The sequence below is a fragment of the Pristis pectinata genome, chromosome 16 (assembly GCF_009764475.1).
Source record: "Pristis pectinata isolate sPriPec2 chromosome 16, sPriPec2.1.pri, whole genome shotgun sequence".
Lineage (NCBI taxonomy): Eukaryota > Metazoa > Chordata > Chondrichthyes > Rhinopristiformes > Pristidae > Pristis > Pristis pectinata.
In genome coordinates this window covers 42,636,687-42,649,115 of record NC_067420.1, presented here as the reverse complement: position 1 = coordinate 42,649,115, position 12,429 = coordinate 42,636,687, and the positions used below count along the sequence as shown (strand labels likewise).

Sequence of the window (12,429 nt, the reverse complement as noted above, 5' to 3'; positions counted from 1 at the left end):
AAAACTAGGGGGCACAGATTAGACAGAACTTCAGCATCAAGGCTGTCAAAGTTTTTTTCCAACCTATTTTGCAGGCAGGGCTTGTCTTGCCACCCCCTCTGTGCCCACCCTATTTGCCCAATAACATTGTATGCTTAGCAAAAGACTGTTTTGATGCTTGGGGCTTCACCAAGAGGAATCCACCTGCCTCTCTGCCTCAGCTGGCTTGCTGCTGACCACAAATTCTGGTCCACTTTCTTCAATTATTTAACTTTGGTGATTTTCACCAGAAGCTAGCAATGTCATTTCTTGGTGCCTTGATGCTGCCAGACTTTACCAGATGATCTCAGATTCCAGGATATTTTCAAGTTGGTCCTGGACTCTTCCATGACCTCCACTATTGGATGGACATAATATTAATACTTCAGTCATGATTTTTTTGGATTCTTGGATTTTTAGTCCCTATGCTCTTTGGCTAAGAGCAGTCATTTCCCCTATTCCACCTTCTATGGAGAAACAATGCTGTCTACTCCAAAGTGCATATTGTTGCAAGTGCTCACATATGCATCTGATGAGAATCTCTCTTACTTTAATTAACTTACTGTGACTAGGTGATCTTGTACTTGCACTTGTACAGGTTAAGTTGTAAGGAAAGTTTTTTGATGCAAAGATGAGCAGAGACTTGGTATTACCTTCTCCCTAAAGCAAATGCTGGATCAATTGACAGATTTTTGTTGCTAGGACTAGTGATGGTTACAAATCAAAGACAGAAAATGAATTTGATGTACAAATCAGCTTTGATCTAATTAATTGGAGAAATAACATGGATACAGGGTCTTTGGCCACAGCCGACCATGGTGCCCACCCTGCTAGTCCCTATATCTTTTTCTTTCGTTCAGTGCAAGGATCTGATGATGAAATAGCAGAAGCTGTTGATCTGGATATGCTCAAATGATTATTGAGGTACTTGGCTTTTTCTTCAAAGAATTTGAAAGAGAGAATTAGCATAATGCTATTACAGCACTAGTGACCCGGGTTCAATTCCAGCCGCTGTCTATAAGGAGTTAGTATGTTCTCCCCATGTCCGTGTGTGTTTCCTCCGGGTGCTCTGGTTTCCTTCCATATTCCAAATACGTATGGGTTAGGAGATTTTTGGGTATGCTATGTTGGCGCCGGAAGCATGGTGACACTTACGGGCTGCCCCCAGAACACGCTACACAAAAGATGCATTTCACTGTGTGTTTCAATGTACTTATGACTTATAAAGGTATCTTATCTTATCTTATCTTAGTTTATCAATTCAGCTGTGTAGACATGGGCATTTCAATCTGTAGAAATTGTGAATGAGTGCAACAGTGTCTCAATAAAAGCAAAAAAAACTCTTTAATAAACACTAACAAGCTCACTTCCTTCACCTTCTGCTCTCCTGTCCATTTATCTTAGAATATTTAATAGTTTTCTGTAGATTCATGGTTTAGATGCCTCCTTTTCTGTGGTGTTGCTTATACAGTACATTTTTTCTCATTGAGTGTGGTGAGAGAGGGAAGTAGGGACACATACATACATGTTGGACCTAGAAGTTTAAATCCTGTTGAGGCTAATGGTACCCTTTGTTAGTTATGCATAAATTGGATGCTTCTTTCTTAATTTGCTTCAAAATTCCATTCTGCTGAATTGCATTTTGAAATACAACATGCTTATCTGAATATCTGAGAACTGGGTGCTTTTAGGAGGATTTCAGATATGTGGAAAAGATGATGTTTGGAGTTTACAGAACTGGCAGAACTAAGGGTCAGGTCCAGAAAGACTGGAGGAAGGTTCATTAGGTTAGAATTTGGGAGATGTGGGATCGGGATAGGGTCAAGAAAGGACTGGAGAGACTAGAAAAGAGGACTGAGCTAAGATAAACATTTTAATTTACAAAGTGTGGGTGTAGAGACCTCCACTTTGCAGAGTTCATTACTCTTTGGCTTCATTTTCCTCACCTGTCATTGGCCTTTTATAGATAAACCGAAGTTGTACCACTGAGACAAGCAAACACTTTACATTACTTGAATTATGTTTTGCATTATTGTGACTCTTTGAGTCATTTGGTGCCCTTAAAACAGGGATTAACCCATCATCATTGAGAAAGGGAGGAAGACAGAGGTATCAAAAGCTGTACTTGATCTATACTTGGGCAAGTTTAAGTGCCTAGAATTTCATCACTGGCTGTAATGCTACATGTACTAGATGCTAGCAGAGGCATGTTCCCCTCTAGTTGTTAAGTATTGAATGAGGAGGATGCAGAGAGGCAGGGTACATTATAGGATGTAGCAGGTGGAATATAAGGCGGAAAATGTGAGATCATCCATTTTCATTAAGAAAACAAATGGTGAGTTTAAGGGGGTTGATGTTCAGAGGGACAGGTACTCTCATCCACAAATCACTGAAAGTTAACATGCAGGTTCAAGAAGCATTTAGAAAGATAAATAGCATGTTGATCTATAATGCTTGAAGATCTGAGTATGAGTAGTGACATCTTATTCCATTTATGTAGATCCTTGGTTGGATCACATCTGGAACATTGTCTTCATTCCTGTTGGCCACGGTGCACAGAATCATGGATCACAATATCAAAGTAAGGGGTTGACTATTCAGAGCAGAAATGAGAAGAAATCTCTTCACCCCAAGGGTTGTGATATTGGAGGAAGAGGGGGAGGAGGTGGATGATGATTGTGGTGAAAAGAACAGTGCTTCTTCACACCTGACACCTTGCAGCATCACCTCAGAGACTGTCACCATGCAGGATGAGTAGATTAGATTGGAGGGACTTGTGTCACAGAGAGATATACTGCACATAGAGGCCATGATCTGGGACTAGATGTAGAGAATCTGGTACGGCGCCTTGAGAGAGGGACAAGTGATGAAGTTTTTTCATCTATATTGCCCCAGGGGACTCAGGTGAGGGCTATGATTGCAATGCTTTCAATAATAAAGCTCACGTGAATGCATATTGAGATGATGGGAGTGCAATCAGGCTGTCTTGGCCAAATGCAGGAGATGACAAGGAGCATGGAGCCAGGAAATCGCGATCAAGACTCTGGAGGTGATGACAAAAACTGCAGAGACTGGAAATCTGAACTAAAGACAAAAACTGCTAGAAACATTTAGACGGTCAGGCAGTATTTGTGGAAAGATAAACACGTTCTGATGAAGGGTGACACATGGGACTGCAGATGCTGTAATATGAAGCACAAAACCACCTGCTGGAGGAAATCAGCAGATCAGGCAGCATCTGTGGAGGCAGAGGAATGGTCAATGCTTCAGATCAGTTCTTTTGCAGTGCCTTGACCCGGATTGTTGACCATCCCTCTGCCTCCACATGTGCTGCCTGACCTGCTGAATTCCTCCAGCTGTTGTGCTTGTGATGAAGGATCTCAGTCCTGAAAAGTTAACTCTGTTTCTCTTTTTGTATATGCTGCCTGAATGTTTCCAGCATTTTCTGTTTTTATTTTAATCTGGAGGTGATCTCTACACAGACTTGGCAATAATCCATCACACATCGCTTACTAGTGCAGATAACATCTGCTATTGAGGTACAGACAAAAACCACATTGATGTCTTTTTGCCTCTATGCAGTCTTTTCCTGATCCAGCTTAGAGGTCCGGTCTCCGCTACAGGGTAGCATCTTGAAGTTCTTACAGGATTAGTGGGCTGCCACCAGTGTGCGGTTTGATATCATTGATTTGAAAGCTGCTATGCATGAATGGATAGCTGTTCCTCATTGAGCAGTTAGCTGCATTTTGGTGCACATTGCTGCTCTGAGTAGACTCTCCATGAGCAGGTTGCAGGTTCCTATGAGGGGATGCTATGCATATGCAGCAGCTGTTCTACATGAGTTGAGAAATACTGCACAAGAGCAGATGTACTCCTGCATAATTAGAGAGATATCACACATAAGCAGATAACTCAATATAAAAGATCAAAGATATAGCATGTGGGAACTCATATTTGCAAGACCAGAATCATATCCTCCAATTTTCAACCTTTTCATTGTGAGCAGAATCCTGTTGAGATTGTGCAGACAGCTGACTCTAAATAAACGAGTGAAGGTAGCAGGGACCATACACCTGTGGGTCCAGGTATGTCAGCCAGGATGATTCCTGGGCTGGAGGTTGAAACAATGGTAGTATGGTTGAAGTCAGCATATCTCTGCACTATAGTCAATCCATCCTCCAGAGAGTTCACTGGGTGTGTAGGTTTGGGACATTGATGTCTCATCTTTGTGGCATTAATTCACTTCCCTTTATAGGGTCCCAATATTGCTCCTTAAGTTGGCCTAGGAAAGCAGTCAGATTTTACAGTGTTATCATGGACATCTCCAAGGGAGGGCCTCTTGTAGAGGTAGAGAAGTTTGAGGGAGATTGGATGATGAGATTATACAGCTTCTGCACATTAAGATAAGATCTCTTTATTAGTCACATGTACATCAAAATTCACAGCGAAATACATCTTTTGCATAGAGTGTTCTGGGGGCAGCCTGCAAGTGTTGCCATGCTTCTGGCACCAACATAGCATGCCCACAACTTCCTAACCCATACGTCTTTGGAATGTGGGAGGAAACCGGAGCACCCGGAGGAAACCCACGCAGACATGGGGAGAATGTACAAACTCCTTACAGACAGTGGCCGAAATTGAACCTGGGTCATTGGTGCTGTAATAGCATTACACTAACCACTACACTACCGTGCCTGCCCATTGCCCCCACTATAGAGCTCCCACCCCCCCATAGTTATGTAGGGGATTAAAAGCAACATATTAGGTGAAAGAGCATTTATGAAAAATGATGGTTTGTGTGGCAAAGTGGGTAACACTTCATTGATCAGGTCCAATTGTTGCACGTTGGGTGAAACATGGTCCTCATACTTGTGATATTTCCCTCAATTAATATCTCTTTCCATTGAATGCCAGTCTGATCTGCTGCTGTGGCTACAATGTTGTTAGCCATCATTGATGTTGAGAAGCAGTCCGAAGTATTCATGAGTTCAACCAATGCTTAGATCTGTAGAACTGAGCTGATCCGAGGAAAGTATATTTTATGCAGAGGTGCACAGCGTGTTTAAGCAAAGTACCACTCATCAAGAAATACAGATCATTTATATCAAGCCATTGACATTATTATTATAGGCCAATCATTGATGATTTATATTACATCTAGATGGACCTGCATAGCAGGATGTCAAAGAATTTTGAGTTTGTTCTGTGTTTTCCAGATGGATTATTAATGAAATGTGTTTTTGTTGAGGATTGTAGTAAGGAGAGAGCTACTCGCTTCTCAGCCTTTTGGCTATGATCAAGTAGTATCTGTTCTTATCAGTTTAGTATCTGATATGTCCCTGATCTGGGGACCATATATTAAATTGATTTTTGGAACAGGGAGATGGAATAGGGGCTTGCTCCGTCCACTCCATGCATTGACCTGGTATTGCAGTGCCTCTGGGAATGGTACACTTCCCTTTTGGGAGATTTTCAAAGTAGAAAAGACAAAAGTCAATCCTTTAGGTATGGCATGGTAGTGTAGCGGTTAGCGTAATGCTCTTACAGCGCCAGCGACCCGGGTTCAATTCCGCCACTGTCTGTAAGGAGTTTGTACGTTCTCCCCATGTCTATGTGGGTTTCCTCCAGGTGCTCTGGTTTCCTCCCACATTCCAAAAGACATACAGGTTAGAGTTGTGGGCATACAATGTTGGCGCCGGAAAAGTGGCGACACTTACGGGCTGCCCCCAGCACATTCTCAGTAACGCAAAAAGACGCATTTCACTGTGTGTTTCGATGTACATGTGACTAATAAATAAATATCTAAATAGCTAATATCTAAAACTTTATTTGGATTGGGGCTGTGATTTAACAGGTTCCTTATGAAAGGTATCTTATTTGGGATTTCATGCTGTAAATGCTCCTTCCTTTCCTCTCATGGGAGAGGAAGCTGTCTCTGTTTGGCTAAAACTTACCCCAGTACGTTTCTTTGCCCTCCTGCTTCTTTTGCTTTGTTGCTCTTCAGCCTGTGTCTCACATCCATCAGGTTCTGAGTCTGCATGCTGCACAGGCTGCTGTCTTTGAATTGCTAGGTTGTGAACAATGCAGGTCAGAGTGAGGAAGTCTCTGCAATAGCTGAGAGTATATTTTAGGACATTTCCAGGCATTTTAAGACTGTTGCAAGTAATGGATTCTTATTTTCAAAAGATCAGTATCATTTTCACAAAGATTTTGAAGCTTGCATGGCTGTCATTTTAGTGTTGATTAACAGGAGTGCAAATTGGTGCAAAATACTGGGGAAGATTCCTGCATCAATTCCTCTGAGCAGGAATGGCTGAGGAAAATGTCTGGCAGTTCAGCCTGCCTGAGCATGAATGTGTCATGAGTGTTAACCAGAAACATGGCATTCAGCCTTAGGAAGATCTGCTGATAATCTACAATGACCCACATGTTCTGTGGAGGAAAATGTTTGTGTCACAAGCACAGTCAATGCCTGCCTGAACTTGAAGGAAGCCAGCAATACTGCCACAATCCTGTGGCCTGACATGCCAGCTGATGTCCACTGAAATCAATGTAGCTGAAGTCACCTCTATGTGAATACAGTGCCTGGGTGACCTCTGATAATGTGGTGGTCAGCAAATTGTGAGACATGGTGAAGATCTGTGCTGATCACATAGGATGATCTGTTGTGAGGAAGTTGAGAATCAAAGTGACTTTAACAATGAAGAGAACACCTCAAACACAAGTCTTCCTGCAGCATTTGACATATTTCAGTGATGAGAGGCTTGGAGAACCTTAGCCTGCAAATATATGTTCAGCTGAGAGATGGAGGTTGGATGTGGTGTGCCTGAAGATTGGCATATCTTTTCTTGTTGCTCTAAGGTCCCTGAATGACCAGTTATTACCATACTGAAGCCTCCAGTAATAGAGTGCTGCCAGTAGTGTGAACATTCAGTCACCCATTGAATGAGGAAGCATTGTCTATTTGTTTTTGTCTATTCTGTTGACTTTGAAAGGTGCTTGCGCAGGCTGCAGTGAATTCTGAGGTTGCCCATTAGGTCTCTTGATTCAGCAATGTCCCTTTAAATAATGATAAATGCACAAAGTAGCGCCATGTTCTTCTGGTTGTACTGTAATTGTTTAATGATGATGTAGGTTGCATGAATGGTGATGACAATTATATGCGTGCCTGATGCCAGAGAAATGTCAGAAGTGTTAGTGTGAATAGAACACAGAAGTGTCTGGTCTTAATTCCTGATGGGTGCTATTTCATCTGGAAATGATTGCAAGAACAATCTATCCTGAGTTAAATCATTTTTATACATGATTTGTCAATAAAAAAAGGGTGTTAATTGACTCAGCTTCTTGACTTTGGTTTTGAATAGTACTGGAGAAGGAAGGGGTGCCATGTTAGATAGGAGGCTAAGAAGAACTACAGTGTGTAAACACAAAGTGTGGGGAATGAGTGGACACTGATGTTTTACTTTTGTCCAGAAGCATCACTGACAATGTTTGCAAACATATTTATATTATCCTCCTCGGTGCAAGATGTTGCAATCATTTCTCCCTTGATGAATCTGTAATTCACAATATCTTGGGGCCACTCGTAACATGGAGGCTCATCAGGTGCACGGGTGCCCAGACACACAGGACAATGATGCTTACCTCCTCTCCCAAGCACTCACCCCAACCATTTCCTTCAAGTCCATAGAAACTAAAGATGCTGCAATACTGTAGCTGTGATGGTATATATTCTGCAGTTTCTTGTGTTTCCTGTTATGATCTATGTTCTTTAAGAGTTGTCACTATTTCTAGCAGTCAGTGCAGCAAAGACATGGCAGCTGTGACCTTTGCAGACAACTGCAGACAACTGCTGTTGGGGACTGTGCTAGGAAAGCTTCACTGCATGATTCAAGGTTTTCCATAATTTCCTGTTTTAGTTTTGGGTACCAAAAGACAATGAACTGACATTTCCGGGCATCTGATTCATGGCAACTGACTTTGATAAGTGCAAAGTCCAGAAAAATAAAACAAAAATATGTAAATCAAATATGCTTTAGAGCATCAGGAATGATTGCAAATTAATGATCACGAGACATGTGGTAGCCATATTCCACAACTAAGCTGCAGCACTTCTTCTGATTTTTAACTTCAATCCTCTTGTATGGGTCCAAATAAAATCTTTAATAACATGCCCATTAATCCAAACCATATCCTAAATCAACAGATTCAATATAAATACAAACATTTTAAAATGTAAACAATGGATTTCTACTTTGTTGAAACACTTTAAGTAATGAGAAGCATGATGTTAAAAGATAACAAAGGATCTTTCCGTTTAGGCCAGATTACATTCATTTTTCACTTGGAGATATATTTCTATAAATATAAAATCAAAATTACTATTCCATGTTGTGGTTTCCTCTACAGTGGTTAAAAATTATATGCTGCAGAAATGACTGGATATGTGATTCACCTTATTTAAGTAGATGGGTGCAAAAATGGCATTTAAAGAGGAAATACGAAGCATTGGTTAGACCACATTTCAAATATTGTGTACAGATCTGGGCACCACACTGCAGGAGGGATGTGATAGCAATAGAGAGAGTGCAGAAGAGATTCACCAAGATTTTGCCTAGAGTAGGAGGCTGTAGTAATAAGGAGAGGTTGGATAGGTTGGGTTTATTCTCACTGGAATGTAGGAGGCTGAAGGATATTTTTATTGCAAAATTAGAAGGGCTATAGGTAGGATAGATAATCAGGAACTTTTTCCTAGAGCAAGAGAGTGCAGAACTAGAGGGCACAGGATTAAGGTGAGAGGGGAGAAATCTGGAGATCCAAAGGGTAATTTTTTCACACAGAGGGTGGTAAATATCTGGAATGAGCTGCCAGAAGAGGTAGTGGCAGCAGATACAATTACAGTGTTTAAAAGGTGTTTAGAAAGGTACTTAAATCGGAAAAGCTTAGAGGGATACAGGCCTAATGTGGGCAAATGGGATTAGCGTAGAAAGGCTTCACAGTCGGCATGGACAGAGTAGGCTGAGGGAGTCCATTTCTGTGCTTTATGTTTCTGTGAGTCGATGATTCTAAGTAGATTAGGGAAACATTAGTGGCCAAGTGGCCTACTTCTGTTCCTTTTATGATCTTATGTTCTCAGCTGTCCGAAGACTCAGCAAACCGAGCTGGCCAGCATCAAAGCTATGAGGTAGAAAGGTTCTTTGGTATTCATCCTCAATTAAATATTAAAATAAGAGAATCACCTCCACAATCTCATTGTTTCTTGGGGTTTTGATTATCCTCAAAGAATGCCATTTTACATTAGGTGTGGGGATACTTTAATAATATATCACAACCTTCAGACAAGGAGAGAAAAGAATTACGATAATGGAACATGCTTCCATTGCTTTATTAAAACCATTACATTTATTGCATTTACAGGTATCCATTTTTTATGTTGTTTTATCTGATATTGGATATTTTTCCATTTGTTGGTTTTTGCTACTGTGTATATCCATCCCCATTCTGATATCTGTAATTCTGTGATGATATCAGACACTGGATAAATATCTTGCCTTATTCTATATATTTGTACCTTTATTTGTAGTTAAGCTTCAATATTATGTTTAGGTTCACAATTTTTCTCTGTTTTATCATTTCACCCTCCCAATAACCATAATGTTTCTGAGCATGGCAATTACTCCCATTCTCTAAAGATCAGAGAATATGATGAATGAACAATCCCTCACAGTTTTCTAAAAGTAAAATTTAATGATAATTACTGTTTCTTTATTTTGTCTCCATGCTGACTGTTCACCTCATAGTAATGGAACTGCCTCAAATGGAAGCCGAATTGTTAAGTTCTCCGATGACTATTCTCTTGAATAGTCATTTAGTAATTGTAAGCAAAAAGAACAGATTGTGAAATGTGAAGTTGCTGTTTCCTCACAGCCTTTCATTAAAATCCTTACTTCTTTTGGAATTGGAAAGGAGGGAGAGACTCAGGAAACTTACAATCACCAAGAAAGTGGTACTAAGTAAATTGTTGGAGCTACAGGCTGACAAGGCCCCAGTCCTGATGTGTTTTCTCATATTATCTTTCCTATTTTCTTCTGACGTAGAAGGAGATTATTCAGCCCATCAAGTCTATGCCAGGTCTCAGAACATTCCTATCAGTCCCATTCTCCCCAATTATTTCCCTGTAGCCCATTTTCCCTTGTGTGCCCATTAACTCCCTGCAGATTCTTCTGTCACTTACCTGAGGGCACGTACCACCTGACTTAAGGACAGCTTCTACCCCACTGTGATAAGACTATTGAACGGTTCCCTTATACAATGAGATGGACTATGACCTCACGATCTACCTTGTTGTGACCTTGCACCCTACTGCACTGTACTTTCTCTGTAGCTGTGACACTTTACTCTGTACTGTTACTGTTTTTACCTGTACTATATCAATGCACTCTGTACTAACTCAATGTAACTGCACTGTGTAATGAATTGACCTGTACGATCGGTTTGCAAGACAAGTTTTTCACTGTACCTCAGTACAAGTGACAGTAATAAACCAATACCAATACCAATACCTACATTAGGGCTAATTTACATTTGCTAAACAACTTACCAGCATGTCTTTGGGGTTGGAAGGATCTTAAAAGAATTAACTATTGAGATTGTTAATGTGTTGGTTTTAATCTTCCAAAACTCCCTAGGTTTGGATTTCATTAGATTGGAAAACAGCAAATGTAACTCCTTTATCCAAAAAGGGAAACAGAAAGCAGGAATCTGTAGGCTTGTTAGCATAATATCAGTCATAGGGGAAATGTTAGAAGCTTTTATTAAAGATGTTAAAGCAGGACACAGAAAAATACAAGGTGCCTAGGGAAAGTCAACATAGTCTTGTGAAAGGGAAAATCACATTTGACCAATTTACCTGAGTTTTTTGAAGAAGTGACATGTGTTTTGGATAAAGCAGAGCCAGTGATGTACTATAGTTCTATTTTCAAAAGGTACTTAATCGGGTAACACATCAAAGACTATTGCGGAAAATAAAGGTTCATGGTATGGGAGATAACATACAGGTGTAGAGAGAAGATTGGCTCATCAACAGGAAACAGAGAGTAGGTATAAATGAACCTTTTACTGGAAGGCAAGATGTAATGAGTGGTGTTACGAGAGGTTGTTACTGAAGCTTGAGTGTTGTTCACTTTATATAAGTGGCTTAGATGACTTAAGTATGGTTGCTGAATTTGTTGATGACAGGGGCTAAGGAAAGTAAGTTGTGAAGAGCAGATAAGGAGGCTACAAAGGGAGATAGGTTAACTGAGTGGTCAAAGATCTGGCAAAGAGTATAATGTCCATTTTGGTAAGAAAAATGAAAAGAAACATGGCGAGAGATTACGAGGCATCTGATTGCCCTGGTGCATGATTTACAAAAGGCTATACAGTAAATAATTAGGAAAGCTAACAGAATGTTATTGTTCATTGCAAGGGTAACCAAGTATCAAACTGGGGAGGTTATGCTTCAGTTACAGTATATGAGGCATTGTTAGGTAAAGAAGTTCTGAGGAAGATATAAGGAGGCTGCAAAGGCATATTGATGGTTAAGTGAGTGAACAAAGATCTTGCAAATGGAGTATAATTTGGGAAAATGTGAAATTGTCCTTTTTGGCAGGAAAAATTTTAAAAATCAAATACCTGGAATAGGTTGGTTATCTTACGAGGAAAGGTTGGACAAGTCTTCTAAAATCTGGTGGCTTGTATCCATTAGAGTTTAGAAGAGTAAGATGGGACATGATTCCACTTGTGGGAATACGTAGAACTATTGTTCAGTGTTTAAGAAGTAGTGTTACCTGTTTAAGACAGAACATAGAACAGTACAGCACAGGAACAGGCCTATTGTCCCATGATGTCTGTGCCGACTTAAACTACACACCTACCTGCATGTGGTCTATATCCCTCAATTTCCCACCTGTTCATATGTCTATCTAAATGCCTCTTAAACCTTGCTATCTTATCTGCTTCCGAAACTTCCCCAGGCAATGTATTCCAGCACCTACCACTCTCTGTGTAAAAAAAATTGCCATGTAAATTGCCTTTAAACTTTCCCTCTCCAGGGTAGACAGGCTACCCTGTCTATGCCTTTCAGAATTTTATGTACTTCGATTGGGTCTCCCCTCAGCCTCTGACGCTCCAGAGAAGTCAATCCAAGTTTGTCCAACTTCTCCTTATAGCCAATACTCTCTAATCCATGCAACATCCTACGGAATCTCTTCTGCACCTTCTCCAAAGCCTCTGCATCCTTCCTGTAATGCAGTGATCAGAATTGCATACAATACTCCAAATGTGAAACTTTTTGTTGTGAACCTTTGGAATTCTTTTGCTCAAGTGTGGTGGAGCCAGAATCTTTACATATTTTTAAGTTAAAAGTAAGCA

At 40.5% G+C, this 12,429-nt stretch overlaps 1 non-coding gene across 1 annotated transcript; it reads left to right on the top strand.

Annotated features, from left to right (window-relative positions):
• The first annotated feature begins 5,288 nt into the window (after positions 1 to 5,288).
• On the top strand, positions 5,289 to 5,477 carry LOC127579090 (U2 spliceosomal RNA). Its single transcript, XR_007957636.1, has one exon. It is a non-coding gene; the product is annotated as a U2 spliceosomal RNA (small nuclear RNA).
• Positions 5,478 to 12,429: the final 6,952 nt, after the last annotated feature.